General features: G+C 40.0%; 1 protein-coding gene across 1 annotated transcript in view; it reads right to left on the bottom strand.

The window, feature by feature from the left end:
- Window positions 1–27334, bottom strand: part of VWC2L (von Willebrand factor C domain containing 2 like) — a 135998-nt gene that overhangs the window by 88823 nt on the left and 19841 nt on the right. The window lies entirely within an intron of this gene.

Here is a 27334-nt window from a genome sequence, read left to right as displayed (position 1 = left end):
ATGTCCCTACAGTTAGTCTAAGATGATATACTGATTCCACTGGATCTACTTCAAGGAGCTCTGTAATTCTGTAAATAACTCCCCAACTCTGATCATTCCAAGGGCACAATGAACTGCAGACTCGAAGCTCTCATCCTACAACACAGAAAGGCATATACCGTAATCTTTTATTTTTCATTGGAACTATGCTTTTATAAGTGCAGAGAGAATGCTGCTTTCACCAAAATCAGTGCAAAGGCTTTCAAAGAACAGGTTTTAAAAAATGGAAATTTCAAACTTTTCAGTAAAAAAGAACAAAGGTTTTAAGCTGTGTATTGTTTATTATTTATTAATTAAAAATTTTCAAGGAAGTAGCATAAAACATTTCTTAGAAACTTGTGTTGCAGTTATCCAAATATATATTTTTAAAAAACTTAGGTTTTTAAAGTCCCCATAACTTTGATGACTTCCAGAACACAATTCTAATTACTTTCTTTCTTTTGAAAAGTAGGTTTAATTTAGCATTCATGAATCTGAATGCTGTAAAGGGGGTATCCTTTAGAGCAGGCATATCAAACTGCTGACCTGTAGGATGGATGCATCACGCCGAAACTGCACCCACCCCATTGCCGGCAATGGGGAAAAAGTCATGATACATCGCGTAATGTCATGTGATGTCACGAGTTTGACATGCCTGCTTTAGAGAATCCCAATGCGTTTGATTTCTTTTGTTATGATTGTGAAATCAATCAGTTTAACATTGCAGGAATATAAGATCATAAGGGGATAAATTCTTTATAAATTCATTGCTCTATCATATAGGAAAAAAAGGGGAAAAATGAACTATAATGGAAAGAAGTATAAAAAAAACGAAAGCAAAAACCATAGCATTATATGTAAAAAAATAAACATCAGATTAAACCATGGTCTGATGGAAAATATTAGATTTTTCTCCATGTGGGTGTGATACAAGCTACACTAGGTAAAGGAAACACATTTCATTATTCCACATTTTAAAAACGTGACATTAAAGAAAGCTATACTCACTGAAGTGTAAATCTATATTTCTTCATATGTTGTTAAGTCTAAATTTTGAAGGGATAATGGTATTTCAGCTCATGAATATTAACAAAGAAGTAAAAAGGAAAGAAGAAATAAAGACAATGGGTTGACAGCAAAGGAATAAGAATGTCTTGTCTTCCTTATGTTAGAATTCAAATTCTATTCTCTTTCCTTTTTTTGGGAAATGACAGCTTACACTGTATCTTTTGTTTGTACATTTGTACAGGCTTCTGCTAACATGGATTTGGAATCACTTTGCAGTATATGTTTGTTCGTACAGGTTTTAGAGTCAACCACAAGGCAGTTAATACCAGTTATTTTTGCAATGGATTGTTATAGCTATTGGAAGAAAACATTGTTACACAATCCTTTTGGGGGGGAAATGATGACTGCTGCATCCAAAGCTCAGGGATATGAACTTCAAATGTTTTTCTTTTCCCTCACAGGTAAATCCCACTTTGTTTTATGGAAACTTGATGACACCTGTCTGCAAGAAACACCATTGTATGTAATGTAATGTAATGTAATGTAATGTAATGTAATGTAATGTAATGTAATGTAATGTAATGCAATGTAATGTAATGTAATGTAATGTAATGTAATGTAATGTAATGTCTTCCTTAAAAAAATAGAGGAAATGTCAAAATCCATTTATATTTCATTTCTAACTATCTCCTCTGATCTAAAACCAAATCCCACCTTTCCCTGGATTCTGCCATACTCCCAAGGGGATATGCATGCGGGTTTTATTGCTTTCACTTCCTCTATTAACTACAATGTAACCTTTTGTTTGTTTACCTTCATGTCCCCTATCCATTATAATGTAACAAATTGCCCCGTATATTATGCATCTCTCTGAACTTCTTCTTCCTTGCTGGGCAGCTAGGAAAAGTGTGTGTGGGGGGGAACAGATACAAACCTCCAGGATCTGGTTTATTTCTCCATCCTCAAAAGGAAGTGTGAAGAGCTGTGGAATGATCGTGCTGCAAATGGAACCAGATTGATGTTATCTTCCCTTTCCCATGATGGCCTTACCACCTGGGGATTGGCCAGTCTGAACCGCCTGGATGAACTGTGGGGTGGGGTTTGCTTAGGGACACTTTAAAATATCAATCTGTAAGGGAATCCCTCAGATCCTGTCTATTATGCCTGCTATCTCCTATTCTTAATAAAAGTTCCTGCTTAGAAGAAACTGTTCCCAAGAGTTCTGCTTTCTTAAGATGTGTGCTTGAAATAGGTCCTAACACTAGACAAGATCTGCATTAATAGTCAAACTTACCGGGGGACTTTGCAAGAAATACAATGTCAGACGATGAGGCAGGGAAGGAAGAAAACCCCATGGAAAAGGAGCCTTCCCCCCAACCGAGATCCCGCCAGCTGTCGGGATCTGAAACGTTATACTCCTCAGGAGAAGAAGTGGTAGAGATGCATGACCACAAACCTTGGTGGTTGATGGGTGTTGGAAAAAAAAGTGAGTGGGCAAAGTTAACAAGCCACCAACCCAAATGGAAGCAAGAGATGGAGAAATCCCTGCACATTAGCGGAGAGGAAGGAAGTTGTGCACCACACTCAGACTGGATCCTAGAGAAAGCTATTGACCTGATTAAAAGAAATCTTGGCTCTCTAGGGGAAGAGAAACCTGAGCCCTGCGGCCACACCAGCACCTGGAGCTGCAGCTGAAGAGATGCTGGGGGAAAATCAGAACCTGTAGTCCCAGGGACATCCACTGAACCCACAGCTACCACTTCAGCAGCCCCCACTCCCCACCGACCCACAGATGGTGGTCAGTATGGGAGACAATATTGCCAGCGGTGAAGGCACTGATCCATTCAAAGATTCAAGCAGCTGAACACAAAATTCAGGAGAGAGCTGCCACACTTGGGGTTTTTCCTAACCCAAGTCCTCATTTACATGGAAGAATATGGACGGGACCTCCCCAGAGACAAAGCCCACATCCATAGTGTGCAATTCACCCTAGATGGACCGGCCGCAGACTGGGTGGTGAACCTGCATGATTCCAATGCCCCAGAGCTCAACAACCTCAACCTTCTCTCTGAGAAGGCAATTTGAGGACCCTCTGGCTGATCACAAGGCCCATGAGAGAATCAAAACAGTGAGGCAGGGCAGACACCCAGTAGCTGAATATACACAAGAATTCTGGGCCCTTGCCAACAAGCTGAACTGGCCGGAAGACATCCTCCTTAGCCATTTCAAAGACAGCCTAAACTATGACCTGTATGATGCTTGCCTGCCTCAAGGGGACCCAAGCCAACTCGATGAATAGTACATCCTGGCAGAGGAAGTGGAGATCAATCTGCTGAAGAGGCACCGCCGAGGAAAACCATGGGGCCACTTGCCTCCTGAGATGATGTCTGAGCCAGTGAAACCACCAGCCATGGCCAAGAAGTCAACGGGCTTTTCAAATGCAAGAGAGAGGGGCATCACACCATAGAATGCTGCTCAAAAACCCCTCAGCACAAACCAGATCCATCACCAGCCAGGAAATCAGGAAAGTCCCTAGCCAAACCAAAAGAACCCACCATGAGGGCAATAGAGGCTGTGGAGTCCCCAACCCCTGCCAAATGAGGGGAGAGAACTCCGACCTACACTGCAGGGATGGGGGCACCTTGGAAGGACAGCTCAGAGGACGAAACACTGGTAAGTGGAACCATTCCACCCATCCTCAATACAGTAACTATATTAGCTCCCTCCATGCCCAAAGCTGTCCAAGTGAAGGCCTTAATAGACTCGGACTTCATCTGCTGCCTCATTAGCCCGATGCTAGTGGGGAACATGGGCATTCCAGTGAGGAGACTAAAACAACCAATCTCATTTGGCCAGATGGGTCCATAGCAGGGGGGGTGCCAGCTACCCTAGCCACTGTACCAGTCCACCTGTCCCTGGGGAACCATGAGGAAGATATAATGGTTGTAGTGACCCTAGGCATGGAATGCTCAATGATCCTAGGGCTGGAATGGTTAAAGAAATGGAACCCCTGGGTAAATTGGAGGATGGCAGAGCTCAATTTCCTGGAGGGGGATTGTGCAAACCTAATACCCCAAAGGCCCCCATCAACCCTAGAAGTGGAGAAAGCATCAATGAGAGAAGAGAAGGGTTACCAGAAATACCGGAAGAATATCGGGACCTTGCTGAAGTCTTCAGCAAGGAACGGGCGGATGAGCTCCCCCCTCACCTACCCACGGACTGTGCTATAGAAATCAAACCTGGGGCAAAACTCCCGAAGCCCAGACTGTACTCCATGACCCCTAAAGAGAAGGAGGAGATGGAAAGATTCATAAATAAAAACCTAGAAACGGGATTTATTGAACCTGCCAAAGCCAAAGTGGCACTTTGCGTTTCTACATGAATTACCGCACCCTGAATTCAACCAGTGAAAGTAACCTATATCCCCTACCCCTCATGAAGGACATGCTATCCCACCTATCGAAAGGAAGGATTTTTTTTACCAAACAAGCATACTACCGTGTTAGGATCAAGGAAGGGGATGAATGGAAGACCACATTTAATTGTCCAATGGGATGCTACCAATTCAAAGTTTTGTCATTTGGACTACAAGGGGCCCCTGCTGTATTTATGCAATTAATCAATGAAGTACTAAGGGAGCACGTATTTAAGGGGGTCCTGGTTTATTTAGATGATATCCTTATCTTCACTGAGTCCAAAGAGGAGCATGTCAACCTAGTCAAAGTGCTCTTTAAAAAATTGTGGGCTGCCCACATATATGCCAAGTTATCGAAATGTGATTTCCACCAGGAAATAATAGACTACCTGGAGTATCGCACATCCCACAGGGCACAGAAATGGACCCCGAGAAAGTCAGGACAGTACTAGAATGGGCACCACCTTGCACAAGGAAGCAGTTGCAAAGTTTCCTGGGTTTTGCAAACCTTTACCGCGAATTCATCCCCTCATTTGCCCAAATAGCCCTGCCCCTCATGAACTTACTAAAAATGAAGGGTGAATCCTCAGTGAAACCTAGCCAGCCACTAAAATGGACAATGGATTGCCAAGCGGCATTTGAGAGGTTAAAAAGACTTTTTCCTGCCAAACCAGTACTGAGGCACCCAGACATGGATAAACCTTTCATAATACAGGCAGATGCAAGCGATGTGGCAGTGGGGGCTACTATTACAAGAAAATGATGAAGGGGTATTGCATACACATCCAAGAAACTCACCAAAATGGATCAGTGCTGGGCCGTTTGGGAAAAAGAGGCATACAAGGTGTGCTGGTCATTACTTATATGGCACCATTTCCTTGAAGGAAATAAAATCCCTTTTCAGGTATGGACAGACCACAAAAACCTTGAAGCCTTAAAAACACCCAGGAAGCTCACTCCCAAGCAAGCCCGCTGGTCCCAACATTTTCACCAATTCCGTTTTACGCTCAAGCACTTGCCAGGGGGGAAGAATTTTAGGCAGATGCACTGTCTCGCATGCCCAAATATAACAGCACGTGAGCCATCAATTCTAAACCACTCATGACTGAAACACAACTGGCTGGGTAGCCAAACCAGAATTGAATTCCGAAAAACTTTGGAAACAGATGGGTGGTTCCAAAAGAATAGACACATGCACACCATCAAGGATGGACTGCCATGGGTGGGAGAGAAGTTATACATACCAACTACCCAAAGGGTCATTTTCATGCAACTATGCCATGATACAAAATCCGCAGGGCATTTTGGATTTGTAAAAACATTACATTTAATTAAAAGGCAATTTTGGTGGCCGTCCATGAAAAAGGACATAGAAAGTTAAGTGGCCAGCTGTCCAACATGTGCAACGGTTGCAAGGGAAGTCGCCCAGACTGTTACAACCAGTGGCAAACCCCTCAACCCCTTGGAAAGAAATATCCATGGATTTAATAGTGCAATTACCAGAAAGCAATGGAAGCACTGTGATCTGGGGAGTTACAGACTTGTTTTCAAAACAAGAGCACTTTATCCCTTGGCAAAAGATTCCCACTGCAAAAACCTTAGTGAAACTATTTGTTCAGCACACCTATAGACTGCATGGGGCACCCCAATGCATTGTATCTGATAGGGGAGTGCAATTTACATCAAAATTTTGGAAGGAATTTTTATCCCTTTTAGGAACCACTCAGGGACTGTCATCTACTCATCATCCTCAATGTAACGGCCAATCAAAATGTTCTAACTCAGTACTTGAGCAATACATAAGATGCTTTATTAATTTCCAGCAGACAAATTGGATGGACCTACTCTCTTTTGCAGAAGTTGCTTACAATAATGCAGTCCACTCAAGCACAGGCTACACTCCCTTTCATATAGCCACCAGTCAAAGTTTCAACCCTATGCCAGAACTAATCCCAAATGAACTGGAAATTCCATTGCTGAAAGAATGAATTGCACAATTACAAACACCTGGCCAATCGTTAGGAAAACCTTAGATGAAGCTAGGCAAGCATACAAAGCACAAGCAGACAAAAAGAAAGTCGAACCCATACCATTCAGTGTAGGAAAAATGGTATATTTATCTACAAAATACCTAAAATCCGTACAGCCCTGTAAAAAACTTGGACCAAAATAAACAGGACCTTTTCCAATTAAAAGAATTATAAACCCAGTAACAGTAGAATTAGAACTACCCAAAAATCTTAGGCAAATACACCCCAATTTTTCACTGCAGTTTGCTGAAAAGAGAACAGTCACCCTTATGGCCAAAAATCACCACCACCACCTCCAATCATGGTTAAAGGAGAACAACACTTCGAGATAAAAGAAATCCTATATCAGTGATGGCGAACCTTTTAGAAACCGAGTGCCCAAACTGCAACCCAAAACCCACTTATGTATCCTCGAGTGCCAGGTGAGTGTAGCCAATTGGGTGTGTGTGGCCCATTGGGTGGGCGTGGCTGTGGTGGTGACGGCAGACTGAGTGGGACTAAAAAGTTCAATCAATCAATTCCAACTTTGTGAGATCTTTTTTTCCCCATGAGAAGTTGAAATTGATTGTTTGAATCTTTTCTTTTTTTTGCACACAGCGGCGGAGGACTAAAGCAAAAAGGTTTTATAAAACCCAGCTGAAGGCCTAGGACTGGGGCGACGGCATGTGTGCCCACAGAAAGTGCTCTGCGTGCCACCTGTGGCACGCGTGCCATAGGTTCGCCACCACGATCCTAGATTCTAGGAAGTATCATGGAGCAACTCAATACCTAGTAGCATGGAAACACCTTCCCTCCTCAGAAAATGAGTGGGTCCATAAACATCACATCAGAGCACCAAAAGTGCTAAAGAAGTTTCATACAGAATATCCCAAGAAGTCAGACTAACCCTCTATTTTTTTCCTCTACAGGTGGATCTCTCCTATTTTTAAGGGGGGCAGAATTCATTTATATTTCATTTCTAACTATCTCCTCTGATCGAAAACCAAATCCTACCTTTCCCTGGATTCTGCCATACTCCCAAGGGGGAGAGGGGATATGCATTTGGGTTTTATCGCTTTCACTTCCTCTATTAACCACAATGTAACCTTTTGTTTATTCGCCTTCATGTCTGCTATCCATTATAATAACAAATTACATTATAATGTAACAAATTGCCTCCTATACTTTTTCTCCCTTACTGGTAAGCTAGGAAAAGGAGTTGGGGAAGAGATACAAACCTCTGGGATCTGGTTTATTTCTCCATCCTCAAAAGGAGGTGTGAAGAGCTGTGGAATGATCGTGCTGCAAACAGAACCAGATTGAAGTTATCTTCCCTTTCCCATGATGGACTTACCACCCGGGGATTGGCAGTCTGAACTGCCTGGATGAACAGTGGTGTGGGGTTTGCTTAGGGACACTTTAAAATATCGATCTGTAAGGGAATCCCTCAGATCCTGTCTATTATGCCTGCTATCTCCTATTCTTCATAAAACTTTCTGCTTGGAAGAAACTGTTTCCAAAAGTTCTTCTTTCTTAAGATGTGTGCTTGATGTAGGTCCTGACAGGAAATTATGTATGGCAGATTTGCCTCAGGAACATTAAGGATTTTTCTAAAAAAATGTTTTAACTGGGTAGACATCTTTGTATTTCATAATATAGCAGCCAACATAATTACTTTGCTTTATTTTGACATTTGTTGTTGTCCGACCCATCGCGACCCTATGGACAACGTTCCTCCAGGCCTTCCTGTCCTCTACCATCTTCTGGAGTCCATTTAAGCTCACGCCTACCGCTTCAGTGACTCCATCCAGCCACCTCATTCTCTGTCGTCCCCTTCTTCTATTGCCCTCAATCTTTCCCAGCATTAGGCTCTTCTCCAGTGAGTCCTTCCTTCTCATTTGGTGGCCAAAGTATTTGAGTTTTAGCTTCAGGATCTGGCCTTCTAAAGAGCAGTTAGGGTTGATCTCCTCTAGGACTGACCGGTTTGATCGCCTTGCAGTCCAAGGGACTCGCAGGAGTCTTCTCCAGCACCATAGTCAGCTCCTGGTCTTGTTTTTACTGACTGTGTAGAGCTTCTCCATCATTGGCTGCAGAGCACCTGCCAGTTGACTGAAAGGGCCATCAAAATTCATTTCTCATTGAGCACTGAATAATGTGTAACCCAATAGTAATTAATTATGGAGTCTAAGCATAGAGTATTTTTATCTGTGGCTCAAAAGGTGATGTGACTTCATAGTAACCCTCTGACAGATGAATTCTAATTCATACTACCAGCTCGAATGATTGTGATTCTTCAGATCAAATTGCTTATTGAAGACTGATTTGAGATGTGAATTAGATTTGATTGATTTGATTGTATTGTAGTAACCGATGAATAACCTGTTTAAGGCACCAAGCTAGAAACCAGCTAGGTGACTTTGGGCCAGCCACTCTCTATTAGCTCTAGAAAAAAGCAAGGGAAACCATTTCCAAAAATCTTGCCAAGAAAACTGCAACAGGACTAATCTAGGCAGTTGCCAGGAGTCTAGTCTGGTGTAAAAGCACAAAACAAACAAAACCCTACATATTTAATGAATGAAAGCTCTAGAAAACTGGGCACCAAGAAGTGAAATTATATCTCAATAAGAAGAAGCATTATGGGAATAAGCCCAGTGCATATGCCAACTCAATGCAGTTTTATCTTTGGTTTCTACCAGAAGGCATTCTATAATATAGAATCATATCATATAAAAATAAAACCCTTCCTTAAACCAAATATATATATATATTTGTGTAAATTACTAACAAAAAATTAAAGGGAAACTTTGTTAGTAATTTACACAAATATATGAATTGTCCGGTGTGACTACTGCCTGTTTGATAGCCTTCAAGATAGGCTGAAAACAGGAAATAAAGATTTGCCCCATGTTTGGGGTCTAGCAAGGTAATCTAAATAGTTAACATTTGAAATATATATATATAAATATATATATTTGTTTTCGTAGATTCTCGCGGGTGTCTGTATGTGTAGATCTAGAGTCTCGGGTTTCTTCCCGCGTTCCTTTCATCTTCAGAAAGTTGTGGCGATGTTTCGACGAAATCCCATCCGTCATCATCAGGCCGGAGTGTTCCTCCTGCTGCTTCCAGGAGCAATGCGTGGTCTGGCTGTTCCTTTCCTTCCAACTGCCGGTGGGGCTGTGTTCTGACTGGGTGGAGGCGTGGCTGCTTTCTGATTGGGTGGGGGTGTCCTCCGACTGGGTGGAGGCGTGGTTGTCTTCTGATTGAGTGGAGGCGTGGCTGTCTTCTGATTGGGTGGATGCGTGGTTGTCTTCTGATTGGTTGGAGGCGTGGCTGTCTTCTGATTGGGAGGGGTGTGTTCTGAATGGGTGGGGTTTTTTGTTGTGTTGTAATATCCTGAGTGTTGTGATTTGGTGTCCTGAGGAGTGGGCTGTGTAGTGGCCTCCAGAGCTTTGGTTTGGCTCCGAGTTCGAGGACCTGCTATGTATCTCTGGTATGGGTCAGTCAGGTTCGTGTGAGCGTTCTTCTGCTTGGGTGATGGCACTTTTGCTTGACTTGTTCTGTCTTCTGTGTGGGAGAGTTTTTGTTCTGGGTATAGATGAGTCTTGCTGGGGCTGGCGGCATTTGGGGTTGTTTGTTGGTTTTTTAAATCCTTGTTTGCTGAAATTCGTTTCTCTATCAATGCTGGTTTCCAAATGGCATGTAAGCGGGAGGTGTCGTCTCGCTTGTTCATACTGTCTGGGTGTTTTTCTATTTCAATGGCTTCTCTGATTATTCTGCTATTGAGATGTTCTATTTTGGTGATTGTTTTTGTACCTTCAAAATTGATGTTGTGTCCCGTAGTGTTTATGTGTTGTACTAGTGAAGATGTGTGATCTTTCTTCTGTACTGAGTTCTTATGTTCTTCTACACGTACCTCTATTCTTCAGTTAGTCTGTCCGATGTATGTTGCTGGACAGGAGGCGCATGGGATTTGGTATATGCCCTGGTTTTCCAGTTCTATTTTGTCTTTGGGATTTCTCAGGATGGTTGATATCTTTCTGTCAGTGTTAAATACGGTTTTGATGTTATGTTTGCGTAGTACTTTACTAATTTTGTTGGTTGTTCCTTTATGTAGGGCAAGATGGCTCGTCCGTTGTTCTGTTCTTCTTCTTGGATGTTTTTCTGTTTCGGAGTCCCCTGCTGAATCATATTGGTGATTTTGTTTTTTTGGAACTTGTTTGCTGTCAATATGTCTGTCAGGGTGTGTAGTTCTGTTTGTATATGTGTTTCATATACAAACGCCATATATATATATATATATATATATATATATATATATATATATATATATATATATATATATATATATATATATATATATATATATATATATATATATATATATATATATATATATATATATATATATATATATATATATATATATATATATATATATATATATGGATCTTTGGTCATTCGGGTTTTTTCCCCGCACGTTTTTTCTTCCTTCTTCTTCCTTCTTCTGGGAGAAGCATGTGGTAGTGGCTGTTTGTTCCTCTTTTTTAAACTGCCAGAGGAGGTGTGTTCTGTGGGTGGAGGTGTGCTCTGATTGGGTGGGGGATTAGGTGTGTTCTCTACCACATGCTTCTCCCAGAAGAAGGAAGAAGGAAGAAGAAGGAAGCTGAAGCCACTAGCCTGAGGATGACGGATGGGATTCCGTCGAAACGTTGCTCTTACACCTTCAACTCTGCGCGGGAAAAAACCCGAATGACCAAAGATCCACATACAAACACCCGCAAAAACCTCAGAAAACTATTGAAAAAAAAGCAAATTGGACATAATGTCAAACAAAACTCCAAAAATGGGCCGGACAAAATTATTGGCACCCTTAACTTAATATTTGGTTGCACACCCTTTGGAAAAAATAACTGAAATCAGTTGCTTCCTATAACCATCAATAAGGTTCTTACACCTCTCACCCGGAATTTTGGACCACTCTTCCTTTGCAAACTGCTCCAGGTCTCTCTTATTGGAAGGGCGCCTTTTCCCAACAGCAATGTTAAGATCTCTCCACAGGTGTTCAATGGGATTCAGATCTGGACTCATTGCTGGCCACTTCAGAACTCTCCAGCGCTTTCTTGCCATCCATTTCTGGGTGCTTTTTGATGTATGTTTGGGGTCATTGTCCTGCTGGAAGACCCAAGATCTCAGATGCAAACCCAGCTTTCTGACACTGGGCTCTACAGTGTGACCCAAAATCCTTTGGTAATCCTCAGATTTCATGATGCCTTGCACACATTCAAGGCACCCAGTGCCAGAGGCAGCAAGACAACCCCAAAACATCATTGAACCTCCACCATATTTCACTGTAGGTACTGTGTTCTTTTCTTTGTAGGCCTCATTTCATTTTCGGTAAACAGTAGAATGATGTGCTTTACCAAAAAGCTCTATCTTGGTCTCATCTGTCCACAAGACGTTTTCCCAGAAGGATTTTGGCTTACTCAAGTACATTTTAGCAAACTCTAATCTTGCTTTTTTATGTCTCTGTGTCAGCAGTGGGGTCCTCCTGGGTCTCCTGCCATAGCGTTTCATTTCATTTAAATGTCGACGGATAGTTCGTGCTGACACTGGTGCTCCCTGAGCCTGCAGGACAGCTTGCATTCCTTTGGAACTTGTTTGGGGCTGCTTATCCACCATCCGGACTATCCTGCATTGCAACCTTTCATCATTTTTTCTCTTCTGTCCATGACCAGGGAGATTCGCTACAGTGCCATGGGTTGCAAACTTCTTGATAATGTTGCGCACTGTGGACAAAGGCAAATCTAGATCTCTGGAGATGGACTTGTAACCTTGAGATTGTTGATATTTGTCCACAATTTTGGTTCTCAAGTCCTCAGACAGTTCTCTTCTCCTCTTTCTGTTGTCCATGCTTAGTGTGCCACACACAGACACACAATGCAAAGCCTAAGTGAACTTCTCTCCTTTTTATCTGCTTTCAGGTGTGATTTTTATATTGCCCACACCTGTTACTTGCCCCAGGTGAGTTTAAAGCATCACATACTTGAAACAATTTTATTTACCCACAATTTTGAAAGGGTGCCAATAATTTTGTCCGGCCCATTTTTGGAGTTTTGTTTGACATTATGTCCAATTTGCTTTTTTTCCTCCCTTTTTTTGTTGTGTTCCAATACACACAAAGGGAATAAACCTGTGTATAGCAAAACATGTGTTCCTGCAATACTTTTCTGTGAGAAATACTTGATTTTCTGGAAAAAATTATGGGGTGCCAACAATTTCGAGCATGACTGTATATATATATCAAGGTCATGGCATCTGGCCCTCTCAATTCCTGGCAAATAGATGGGGAAGAAATGGAGGTAGTGACAGATTTTGTTTTCCTGGGCTCCAAGATCACTGCAGATGGGGACTGTAGCCAAGAAATTAAAAGACGCTTGCTCCTGGGAAGGAAAGCCATGGCCAATCTAGACAGCACACTAAAAAGCAGAGACATCACCCTGTCAACAAAAGTGTGTATAGTCAAGGCTATGGTCTTCCCAGTTGCAATGTATGGCAGTGAAAGTTGGACCATAAGAAAGGCTGAGCGCCAAAGAATTGAGGCCTTTGAACTATGGTGCTGGAGAAGACTCCTGCGAGTCCCTTGGACTGCAAGGCGATCAAACCGGTCAGTCCTAGAGGAGATCAATCCTGACTGCTCTTTAGAAGGCCAGATCCTGAAGCTAAAACTCAAATACTTTGGCCACCTAATGAGAAGGAAGGACTCACTGGAGAAGAGCCTAATTCTGGGCTCTTCTATTTGTTTTCTGAGGTTTTCGCGGGTGTTAGTATGTGGATCTTTGGTTATTCAGGTTTTTCCCCACGTAGAACTAAAGGTGTAGGGGCGACGTTTCGACGGAATCCCATCCGTCATCATCAGGCTGGTGGCTTCTGCTTCCTTCTTCTGGGAGAAGCATGTGGCTGTTTGTTCCTCTTTTTTAAACTGCCAGAGGGGGTGTGTTCTGTGGGTGGAGGTGTGCTCTGATTGGGTGGGGGAGTAAGTGTGTTCTGATTGGGTGGGAGTGTGTTTTGAATGGTGGGTGTGTTCTGATTGGGTGGGGGTGTGTTTTGGGTGTGTTTCCCATGCACCACCTGCCCCACCACATACATCGGACAGACCAACAGAAGAATAAGTGCATGCATTGAAGAGCACAAAATCTCACTCAGAAAAGGAGAACAAACTTCATCCCTGGTCCAACACTTTGAAGCCACGGGACATGAAATTGATTTTAAAAAAACCAAAACTATCGCCAAAATTGAACATTTTAACAACAGAATAATTAGAGAAGCCATTGAGATAGAAAAACGCCCCCACAGCATAAACAAACGAGATGATACCTCTCGCCTACCAACCATTTGGAAACCCGCCTTGATTGACAGACGAGTCCCAACCACCAAGAATGATAGACCCAAAGTCATGATAACACCACATGACATCAATACCACACAACCATTCAAAAAGCAAATCCGAACCCACAATGATAACGAGGCACAACCACAAAACAGAAACCTAACTACAGCTGCAACATCAGCCACTTTAAACCCCTCCAAACCACACAATAAGCAAACTGACACCCACTATAAAAACATGGCACCACCACAAACACAAAGCCGAACAAAAGCAGCACAACTCACCAGCTCAGGTCTAAGGCTGGCAGCTGAGACCAGCCCATCCACTCAAAACACACCCCCATCCAATCAGAACACACCCACCATTCAAAACACACTCCCACCCAATCAGAACACACTTACTCCCCCACCCAATCAGAGCAAAACTTCACCCACAGAACACACCCCCTCTGGCAGTTTAAAAAAGAGGAACAAACAGCCACATGCTTCTCCCAGAAGAAGGAAGCAGAAGCCACCAGGCTGATGATGACGGATGGGATTCCGTCGAAACGTCGCCCCTACACCTTTAGTTCTACGTGGGGAAAAACCTGAATATCCAAAGATATATATATATATATATATATATATATATATATATATATATATATATATATATATATATATATATATATATATATATATATATATATATATATATATATATATATATAGGCCCCAAACATGGGGCAAATCTTTATTTCCTGTTTTCAGCCTATCTTGAAGGCTATCAAACAGGCAGTAGTCACACCGGACAATTCATATATTTGTGTAAATTACTAACAAAGAATTAAAGGATTCCCTTTAATTCTTTGTTAGTAATTTACACACACACATATAGGCCTGTTCGATGGCCTTTGCGATAAGGCTGAAAACATATATATACATATATACAAACACCCGCGAAAACCTCAGAAAACATATATATATATATGTTTTCTGAGGTTTTCGCGGGTGTTTGTATATATGTATATATATGTTTTCAGCCTTATCGCAAAGGCCATCGCGGGTGTTTGTATATATATACATATATACAAACACCCGCGAAAACCTCAGAAAACATATATATATATGTTTTCTGAGGTTTTCGCGGGTGTTTGTATATATGTATATATATGTTTTCAGCCTTATCGCAAAGGCCATCGAACAGGCTGTAGTCACACCGGACAGTTCATATATTTGTGTAAATTACTAAAAAAGAATTAAGGGAGACTAAGATGCATTTCTGACTCTTTAGTCTTCATCAGTCAGTCATACCCTTCTGAGATATATATATATTCATACCCATTGAAAATACAATGTATATCTGTACCAAATGTAAACCAATTGAAAGACTTGAGGAAAAGGTTAAGGGTATAGAGGAAGAAGCAAAGGGTCTAAAGAAAAGTCTAGCCACTCTGAGACTCAAACAACAAAATGAGAAACTCCAAATTAAGGGAAAAAACTGTAAACAAACTGAACACAATAAGGAACAATTAACTACCAGAGAAAATGAATGTTTAAGGTAGACCAATGGCAACATGCCACTCATAGAAGAAGAAAAAAGCAAGAACATTGTCCATGCAGTCCAACCCGGTCCAGTCCAGCCCCAACGGAGCTAAGCAATCAATTTCATAGCTCCCCTTTGGAAGAAAGCATGCAAACATCTGGAGAAGAAACATTATCAAGTGTGCCAGTGATAGGAAGAAAAGCAGACCAGACTTCCCCAGGAAAAGTAAGGGGTGTGATGGGGATAGGAGACTCACTACTCAGAAGAACAGAATCAGCAATTTAGACCAGACAATCTTTCTAGGGATGTATGTTTTCTCCCAGGAGCAAAAATCAAAGGTATGGGATGAGAAGCTTACTAAAATAACTAAATCCACATATTAATATCACCTTCTCCTATTTCATTTGGGGGTGAATTATACAACAAAGATCCTGAAAACAACATCAGGAGACTATGAGCAGGTAGGCATGAAAGCCAAAGAAATGAGAACACAAATGGTGTTTTCATCTGTACTTCCAACAGAAGGTAAACATCCAAAGAGGGAATTGGAATTCAACAGTCTAAAAATAATACTACTGAGAAAGAAAAATAAGAGACTCCAGACAAAAAACAGCATGGTTACACTAGGAGCTCTCTGATAAACTAAGAGACAAAAAGAAGAAATATAAAAAATGGAAAGAGGGGAACATAACTAAAACAAATAGTTAACTAAGCAAATAGCTCAAATCTGCAAAGACAAAGTCAGGAAAGCTAAGATTCAGAATGAACTGAGGTATGCAACAAACATCAAAAATAATAATAACGTTTCAACATGTAAAAAACAAAAAACATCAAGGAAAGATACATATGCTAATGGGAGAAGATGGCAAGGAGATGAAAGATAGCAGGAAGAAAATGGATCTGCTTATTTCATTCTTTGCATCTATCTTTACACAAAAAGAAAAAATACCGTATTTTCCGGCGTATAAGACGACTGGGCGTATAAGACGACCCCCTACATTTCCTGTTAAATTATAGGGTTTGGGATATACTCACCGTATAAGACTACCCCTCTTCCAACGCACACCAAATAAAAATTAAAAAACATCAAATTTGATTTTAATATGGTAATTTTAATTCAAATGCTTATGACATGCAGGTACTTAGTAGGAAAACTGTCACTTATAAACATAAGGCTGTTTGTCATCAAACATGTAAACATAAAACAATGCAAGTGGATTAAACTTAATAATAATAATAATAACAATAACAACAATAACAATAATAATAATAATAAGTTGGAAGGGACCTTGGAGGTCATCTAGTCCAACCCCTGCTAAGGCAGGAAACCCTATACCATTTCAGACAAATGGCTGTCCAGTCTCTTCCTAAAAACTTCCAGTGTTGGAGCATTCACCACTTCTGGATGCAGGTTGTTCCACTGGTTAATTGTTCTAACTGTCAGGAAGTTTCTCCTTAGTTCTAGGTTGCTTCTCTCCTTGACTAGTTTCCATCCATTGCTTCTTGTCCTGCTTTCAGGTGCTTTGGAGAATAGCTTGGCTCCCTCTGCTTTGTGGCAGCCCCTGAGATATTGGAACACTGCTATCATGTCACCCCTCACCCTTCTCCTCATTAAACTACACATACCCAATTCCAGCAACCGTTCCCTATTTTCCTAATTCACTTTTTCACTTTTCCTAATTCACTCTAAAGCTTTCCCTGCGCAGAGCCTTAAGTAACACCAGCTGCCTGCAATTAGTGCAGGTTCACATCCCACCAGGCTCAAGGTTGAGTCAGCCTTCCATCCTTCCGAGGTAGGTAAAATGAGGACCCAGATTGTTGGGAGCAATAAGCTTACTTTGTAATAATGCTGCTTGGGGTGTGTGAAAGCTCTAATAAGCAGGCATATACATAAAACAAAGGCTATTGCTAAGCACATTGATTTGTGCTTTAAATTGTAAGCCGCCCTGAGTCTTCGGAGAAGGGCGGGATATAAATGGGATTTTAAAAAAAAAGACCAAATGGGAGATCTGCTCCAGGTTTTCCAGCCAGCTAGCCCAGTTTCTTAGAGCTAAGCAGCTGCTCTGGCTGCGGCATTCCCCACCTGCCTTTCAAGTTGGGATAGACTACAGCTGCTCTTCAACCTTAGAAGGAAAGACGCCCAGACCCCAGCCTGTAAAAAATCACAGACTGCAGCTTCTACTCCAATTGGTCCCACTTTCTCTGCGCAGACTAAATGGGAGATCTGCTCCAGGTTTTCCAGCCAGCCCTGTCCCTAAAGTTTCAGCACCCGGCGTATAAGATGACCCCTGACTTTTGAGAAGATTTTCATGGGTTAAAAAGTCGTCTTATACGCCGGAAACTACGGTAGTCCAACTTATCAAAAAGCAATAACCCAGCCCCATGGTTGATTTATCATCCATATTCCAATCCCAAGCCTGGATAAATGGGGAGGGTTAAGGAAAGCACTGGTGAACTACCCTGTAAAAAAATCTCACCAGAACACTTTATGGCAATAACTAAACATGACTCAGATATAAATACCAACAGCAGAGCGTCCAGGCTGGATGGTAGCCTGCGAGCTACTGGAGAAGAGCAAGGGATTTAGCAGTCAGGGATTTTATGATATTGTTAGAGGAAAGCCTTCGGGAAGCCCAACAATTGATGGTGCCCATGACAAAAGAGGTTTGTTGTACAAAGTTATATTAAATTGGAACATGGAATGTTAGAGGAATGTCCCTTGGGAAACTTGAAATCGTAAAAAAAGAAATGATTAGAGCTAACATAGGCATCCTTGGCATCAGTGAGTTACACTGGACAGGAAGTGGTCAGTTGAAATCAGATGTTTATGGTTTATTTTTCTGGAAATGATATGGTCAGATGAAAATAAACTGCATTCTGTGTATGCAAACAAGTGACTAAATGTGTTGAGAATCACAAAGCATACAGAGATTGCATAATATCTATCAAATTCAAGGCAAGCCACTCAATATCACCATACTACAAATCAATACTCCAACTGTAGACTCAAATGATGGTGAAACTCAACTTTTTTATAGGGAGCTTCAATGTGCTCTCAAACAAATATCAAAAAGGATGTTTTGTATATTATGGGCAATTTGAATGCAAAAATAGGTCAAGGAGAAGTGGCAAGAATAGTAGGCAAGTTTGGGCTAGGTAAACAGAATGAAGTTGGTGATCCCCTAAATGTAATTTTGCCAGGAAAATCATCTCAGCATAATGAACACATGGTTTATTCAACATAAGCAATTTTTATACACAGGACAGCATAAATGGACATCGAAATCAGAAAGATTTCATTTTAGGCCAACAATGCTGGAAAGGTTCAGTTGCATCTGATAACACACTTCCTGGTGCCAATTGTAGCTCAAACCATCAGCTATTAATGGCTAAACTGAAGCTCAAAGTGAAAAAAGGTACTATAGAGTGAAAAAAGGTACTATCCCCCAAAACTCAATATGAACAACATCTCACCTTCTATGCCACAGAAGTTAAGAATAGGTTTGAACCACTGAATTTAGAAGGGAAAGATCCAAATGAACAGCAGTGAGAGATCCAAGTAACATTATGGAAATTGCTGAGAAATATGTATCATGCCATAAACCAAAAAGAACAACAAGTGGCTATCTGATGACAGGATCAAAATAGCTAATCAGTGGTGATCAAAGCCAAAATTAATAAGGATGAAGATAAAAACCTGAATATAATTTATCCAAGAAAGACAAAAACAGGCAATGGGAGGAGTAGTGTCAATATCTGGAAGAAGCTAATAGGAAGAGGCATACTAAGGTCATGTTTCCATAGTGAAAATGATGTGGTCCAGCTTTTCAGCACAGCAAGGAACTGTTAAAGACAGCACAACAATGTTAACTGGAAAGCCCAAGGTATTGATGGAATACCTCAGAATTACTAAGACCAGTACCAATTAACATCATCATTGCCCTGTGTCAAGAGCCATGGACTGCAAGTCAATGGCCTCAGTATTGGAAAAGATCTGTTTTAAACAAAGGTACCGCAGATGGTATAACACTATTACCTGAAAATAAGGAAGAAAAAAATGAACTGGAAAATCAAGGATGAAAGTGAAAAAGTAGGATTGAATCTTAACATCAGGAAAACAAAGATAATTGCAACCGCTGTAGATGGACATGAGATGTTTAAAATCAATAAGGAGGAAACTGAATTAGTTTGAGAATTTATCTTCCTTGGGTCAAATATTGCTCATGATGGCAGTTCACTTCTGAAATCAAATACAGGATAACATTAGGCCGCATTGGAATAGATTACATGAATAAGATCTGGAAAAACAGAGATATTTAGATAAATACTAAAAGCATGATAATTACAGCAATAGTCTTCCCTATAACGATGTGAGAGTTGGACACTATAAGAATGGCTGATCAAAGAAGAATTGAGCCTTTGAACTGTAGTGCTGGTGTAAATTATTTTGTATAACATGGATGGCCAGAGTAAGAAACAGATAGGGGCTAAATCATATAAAACCAGATACATCAGTAGAAGCTAAAATCGTAAGACTATGTCTGATTTACTTTGGCCATGTCATGCATACAAATTCATTGGAAAAGTCAAAGATGCTAGGAATGGAACAAAAAGAAGGGACAAGCAAAGAATATCGGACTTCTGGTTTGCCATTGCAGCTGCCATGGCCACTGGAAGGCAAGCTCTGTCTTCTGTTTTTGGTTTCACACTGCCGGGGGACCCTGGAAAGGGTCAAAAGTCACCCTGTGGGAGTGACCAGCAAGGAGGGGATCCCCACTTGATTATGGGAAGGTGGTAGTCCTTCTGCTCAATCCAGGGCAGCCCTCCAAACCAGTGGATGAAAGACTGGCCATAAAAACATGGCTCGTCACTAGGCTGCAGACAGCCAAAGTCAAACTTACTACCAGGCACTCCAAAGCAGCGTGGATGAGACTGGGTGAGATCTGAACCTCTCTTTAATCCCAAGTTTTTTTTTCTCCTGCAAAAGCTGCCCAAAGTATTTTTCCCCCTGTGAGGAGAGAGGGAAGGAAACTTCTATCCCACTCTCTAAGAACAGTGGCGACTGACTATCTAGGGGAGTTAAAACACTGAAAAAATATCCTTAATGTAACTGGATTTATATGCTTCTAAAATTTGAGGACCAAAAGATTTCTTATCTTTATTGAAGACCTTGGTTTTTATTTACAAAAAAGAAATAAAATTGGAAAAAGGATTATAAAAATTTTGGACTTAAAAAAACCTTAAATGGCATCAATGACATCTTGTGGCCAAGTTTAATATTACAACTTGTTATTGTCTAAAGGAGACTTGGCTGGAAGCCCAAACTACAGATAAGACTTTTTCAACCTTGACAATTATCAGCTGTGAGAAGCTCAGCTGTGTTCTATACTGAGCCATAAAATTATTTTCATTCTCTGACTTTAAAGCTCTTAATTTAACACACCACTAAAAGAAGATGGATGAAGACCAGGAACAGATTCTTTTTATGTTAAAAGCAATACATGAAACTATTCTTTCAGCTTGTGATGAAATAAGATGCTACAAAAAAGAACAAGATGTCAGCCTAGATATACAAACCCAAATTTTGACTACAACTAAAGAATAAACTACACAGAACATAACAGATGAAGTGGAACAATTAAATACCATGATAGAGGATTCAAATGACAAACAAATACAGTCAGTGGAAAATCCAGAAAAGAGACTGACAACACTGAAAATGGAAAAGACTTTCTAAATAAACCAGAAGAAACTTGAGGAGCAAGAAGAAGAACAAACCGAAGGAAAGATAAACATATCAGGACAACTATGGGGATCTGGAACAATAGAGAGATGATTTGCTAGCCCTTCCAAAACAATGGTGACTGGGTGGTCTCTTTTATTTCAAATAATATATATAGTAACAGAGGGAGATCTATTTGATGACTTAAAAGCACTGACATGGAGGGCGAGCTGCCAAAGGAAGAAAGCTAGAATAAGGCTGAAGAAAAATGGGGTTTTGATTTATTAGCGAGGATTTTATATTACCAATTAAAATAGAATATACTTAAATAGACAAGATGTGTACTTTGAATATCAGATTTTGTTATGAATTGAGATAGAAAAATTTGGACATTTAAAACTTGGAAGTATAAATAATAAAAGTTAAATTTGAATATTGATGAGAAATTAAAAATTGGGGAAAACAAATAAATAGGATATTGAAATGTAAAAGTAAACAAGATACATAATAAGCTAATAATTTGCTGATAAATGTAATAAATATGTTTTTTATTTAATTGAGATAATAAGAACTGTATTAGCTTAAATATGAGATACTAGATATCAAGAGAAAAAGAGGAAATATTTGATGTTGAAATAGGGGAAATTTTGGTCATTAAATTTAAGACATTTGGAAACTAGTTGAAAATAAGAAATGTTATATTGTATTATTAATTAGATGATATAAGATGGTGGGAAATAGAATATACTCAAATAGATAAGATGTGTATCTTAAATTTTAGACTTTGTTATGAATTGTGATAAAGAAAACTTTTGTACCTAATATTTGGAAATTATAAATATAGAATGTTAAATTTAAATATTGATGGGAAACCAAAAATTGGGAAAAACTAACTACAGGATATTGATTGTTTATAAAGATTGAATGTTAAACTAACTAGGATATGTATAAGCTAAAAATTTATTGATAAATGTAACAATGCTATCTTTACTTAATTGATATAATAATAACTGTATTAGTTTAAATATGAGACAGTAGATATTAAAGGAAAATGAGAGGAAATATTTGATGTGGTAATTTGAGATTTGTACTAAAGATTTCTGTACGTTATTGAATTATTGATTAAACCAGCCACCATGTTGCTTTTTAAATACTTAAATGTAAAATTAGAAAATCAATAAAATATTACAAAAAAAGAGAGAATATGCTGGCCCCAGTATGTGTGAGTTGGGATTAATATTTCTAACACCATTTTCTTAAACACAGGATATTCTCGGGGCTGTGTTCTAAGTCCACTATTGTTCACCCTGTTGACCCAGGACTGTTGTGCAAGATTTGCTACCAACCATATTGTGAAGTATGTGGATAATACAACAGTAGTGGACCTTATTCAGGATGATAATGATAGTTCTTACAGGGAGGAGATAGAGAGTTTGGTGGACTTGTTAATAAGAACAGCTTGGTTCTAACTGTATGAAAAGCAAAATAGATCATTGTCGATTTCAAAAAAGGAAGGCACAGTGATAGATCTGTGTATTAATGATTCAACTATAGAGGTGGTTAATATTACTAAGTTTCTGGATAGGTAAGTTTCTGGGTAGGTTACCTTTGTCATTCAACAATGAGACACTGGTGAAACAGGCACAGTAGTACCTGCATTTTTCTTGCATCATATGAGAAGAGCACATCTTCTTTCCCCTGTCCTTATCACTTTTTACAGAGGGACGATTGAAAGCATCCTGTTGTATTGTATTACTGTTTGGTTTGGAAGTATTGTTTTGGATAGAGGGCTGTACAGAGAGTGGTGACGATGGTGGAAAAGATTATTTGGAAGTTCACTTTCTTCTTTCTAGGACATAGCATGTAAATGATGCTTGACCAGGGTGTGCAATATTGTCAGACATCCTCTCAATGACCATTTTTGTTACCTTCTGGGAGGAAGCTTTGCAGTATCTGAAGTAGAACAACTAGATTCTGTAATTGCTTTCTACAAAATAGTATCAACCTTGTTAACTCTCAAGACTTTTTTTCTGCTATGTATTCAAAATGAAGTGTGATTAATATATATATTTTCTTCTTTTGAGAGCGGGCATTGGAATTTCATTTTAATGTATGCCCCTGTATACATAGAAAAGTGACACATAAAGATTATATCTATCTGTCTGTCTGTCTGTCTGTCTGTCTGTCTGTCTATCTATCTATCTATCTATCTATCTATCTATCTATCTATCTATCTATCTATCTATCTATCTATCTATCTATCTATCTATCTATCTATCTACAGTATCTATCTATCTATCTATCTATCTATCTATCTATCTATCTATCTATCTATCTATCTATCTATCTATCTATCTATCTATCTATCTATCTATCTATCTATCTATCTATCTTGATAACCTCAAATCTAATACAAAGATGAACATCCAACATCTGAAAGAAGCTGTGCTTGACAGGGTAGCATGGAGTTCACTTACCTACAAAATCACTAGGAGACTGAAACAACTAATTCGTTAAAAAAACAACAAATCAACAGCAATACTGTAAAAGACAAAATAGTAATTTAAGTCAAAATAGGCAAGAAAATGAGAACATCTATCCATTCTAGAGAAGTTCAAATCACCAGGACCAAATGTATCAGATCCCAGACTTCTGAAGGAGCTGGCAGACATGAACTTGGAACCACTGAACCACATATTTTAAAGATCCTGGAGCACCAGGGAACTACCAGAGGACTAGAAAAAGAACTGATATGACTCCAATATTCAAAAAGAGAAAAAAAGGACCCAGGAACTTATGGACAAATCAGCCTGGGAAGATCCTGGAGAAGATAATCAAGCAATGGATCTGTGAACACCTACAAACAAAATTATTACAAGATGCCAACAAGTATTTGTCAGGTGACTAAATTAGTGGATCAGGGAAATATTGTGAACATAGCTTACATATTTCAGTAAGGTATTTGATAAAATAGGCCACATCATATTTCTTGGTAAGATAGAACAACGTGAAATAGACAGCATAACCACTAGATGGATTCATAGCTGGCTGACCAACTTAGTTAACATGTACTCCTCAATGGAATTACATCCATTCAGTAGGATACCCCAAGGTTCTGTCTTAGGTCCAGTACTCTTCAACATCTTCATAAATGATTTAGGTGAGGGGAATAGAAGGGGAATTCATATTTGCAGATGACGTTAAGCTGGAGAAATAGCCAACACTTTAGAAGATACAAGAAGATTCAAGATACAGAAGGGTCTTGACAGATTTGAACACTGAGTCCTATCCAACAATATACAATTTAATGGTGAGAAAAGTAGGATCTTATACTTAAGCAAGAAAAATCAAATGCACAGGAATAGACTAGGGAGTACTAGACAGTACTAGGCTCAAAAGCAATAGCTATGAGAGGGATCTAGGATTCCTATTGAGGTAGTAGTGTGCAGCAGCTGCAAAAAAATTCCAAAAAAACATCAACAGAAGGATAGTATCAAGATTACATGATGTTTCCCGATACTCCCGTGTAACACCTCTTCTCCGTGAGCTGCATTGGCTTCCGGTTGCCCTCCGGGTGAAATTCAAGGTGCTGGTAATGACCTATAAAGCTCTGAATGGCTTGGGTACAGATTATCTAAGGGAACACCTGCTGCCGGCATCAACTTCCCATCGTCCTGTGCGCTCCCACAGGGAGGGTCTTCTCAGGGTGCCGACGGTTATGGAGTGCCAGCGGGTGATCCCCAGGGGGAGGGCATTCTCTGTGGGCACGCCTGCCCTTTGGAATGATTTACCGGTGGAACTTCGGACCGCCCCCGATCTGCGTACATTTCGCCGGGATCTGAAAACTTGGTTTTTTGATCTATCAGGCCTGGACTGAAGGGGTTTTAGCTTTTAATATTGTTTTAATTGTTGGGCTTATGTAATTTAATCTATTTTAATTTATACTATTTTTATATCATATTTTATGTTGCCCTGTAAACCGCCCTGAGTCCTTCAGGAATAGGGCGGTATAAAAATGTAATTAAATAAATAAATAAATAAATAAATGATGTATTAGTACTGCTTTAGTACTGCACTAGTAAGACCACACCTGGAATACTGTATCCAGTTCTGGTTGCAACAATACAAAAAAAAAGATGTTGAGACTTCTAGAAAGAGTGTAGAGAAGAGCAACAAAGAGGATTTTGGGGATTGGAAGCTAAATTGTAAGATGAACAGTTGCAGGAACTAGGTATGTCTAGTCTAATAAAAAGAAGTACTGGGTGACATGACAGTAGTCTTCCAATATTTGAGACGCTATTATACAGAAGAGGGGCTTCTCCCAAGCACGTGAATGAAGGACAAGAAGTAACAGATGGAAGAATATCAAAGAGAGATCCAACTGAGAATTAAGGAAAAAAATTCTGACAGTGAGAACAACTAATCAGTGGAGTGATTTGCCTCCAGAAGTTGTGGATGCTCCATGATTGGAGGTTTTCAAGAAGATATTGGACAGTCATATGTCCAGAATTGTATAGGGCCTCCTGGTTGAACAGCAGGTTGAACTAGAAGACCTCCAAGAGCCCTTCCGATTCTGTTATTATGATATATCTGTGGTGTCATTTCTAGAAAACACATGACCTGCACAAGAAAGCAGAAATATAGGATCAAAGTATTGAGATTTATTGAACATATTTTCCCTTTGTCTTACAGCATATAATTCAATAGATTTAAAAATTATATAATTTAGATTTAGATTTCAGATGAACTACATATATTATGGGTGACAACTTTTTAAAATTTGGTGTAGTATTGCAACCATGCATGAAACCATTAAATAGTTTCCTTATATAGAAGATGGAGGCAATATATACTGTATACAGATCTGTATGCATGTGTGTCAGAACCCATTCCTATTTCATTTCTATGTATCCCCTCTGACCCAAAATCAAATCTCACCTTTCCCTGGGTTCTGCCATACTCCCAAGGGGGAGGGGGGATATGCCCACAGGTTTGTTGCCTCTGCTTCCTCTATCCAGTACAATGTAACATTTTGCTTTCGTTTATTGCCTCTGTGTCCTCTATCTGCTACAATGTAACAATTTGCTTCCTGCATTATCTCTCTCTCTGAACTTTATCTCCATAAACTGTTAGCTAGAATAAGGGAGGAAATAAGGAATGTAACCATAGTGCCTGGTTTATTTCTACGCTCTCAGAGGAAGGTGTGAAGAAGCTGCCAATCATCGCTGCATGAACTGGAGATGGACCAATGTTATCTCCCCTTTTCCCATGATGGACCTAACACCTGGGGATTGGCCATCCCATACTGGCTGGGCGGACTATGGGGTGGGGTCTTGCTTGGGGATACTTTAATCTACCACTCTGTGTGGAAAATCTCAGATCCTCTCTATTATGCCTACTATCAACTACTCTTAATAAAAGTTCCTGTTGGAAGAAATTGTTTCCAAGAGTCCTGACAATGTGTTTGTGTTGAAAAAGATCAGTGAAAGTAACCTGTACCCCCTACCCCTCATGAAGGACATGTTATCCCACCTATCAAAAGGAAGAATTTTCACCAAACTAGACCTAAGGGAAGCATACTACTGTGTTAGGATTAAGGAAGAGGACAAATGGAAAACTGCATTTAATTGCCCAGTGGGATGCTACCAATATAGTTTTGCCATTTAGACTACAAGCCCCCCCCAGTATTTATGCAATTAATCAACAAGGTGCTAAGGGAGCAGCTATTCAAGGGGGCCTGTTTTATTTAGATGACATCCTTATTTTCACCGAGTCCAAAGAGGAGCATGTCAACCTAGTCAGAGCGGTTTTAAAGAAACTGCGAGCTGTCCCCTATATGCCAAACTATCAAAATGCGAATTCCACCAGGAAAAAATAGAGTACCTGGGTTATCGCATATCCCCACAGGGCATTGAAATGGATCCCAAGAAGGTCAGGGCAGTGCTAGAGTGAACACCACCTCGTACAAGGAAGCAATTACAAATTTTCCTGGGTTTTGAAAACTTTTACCACCAGTTCATCCCTTCATTCACCCAAATAGCCTTGCCCTCAAAAACTTGTTAAAAACGAGGGGGGAAACCTCAATGAAACCCAGCCAGCCACTGAAATGGACAATGGTATGCCAAGCGGCATTCAAGAGGTTAAAGAGATTCTTTTCTGCTGAACCCATACTGAGGCACCTGGACCCGGATAAACCTTTCGTAATACAGGTGATGTGGCAGTGGGGGCTGTACTATTACAAGAAAATGATG

The sequence above is a fragment of the Vipera ursinii genome, assembly GCF_947247035.1.
Source record: "Vipera ursinii genome assembly, chromosome: 1".
Classification (NCBI taxonomy): Eukaryota; Metazoa; Chordata; class Lepidosauria; order Squamata; family Viperidae; genus Vipera; species Vipera ursinii.
The sequence above is the reverse complement of the archived record's forward strand: the minus strand, read 5'-3'. Positions and strand labels throughout refer to the sequence as shown.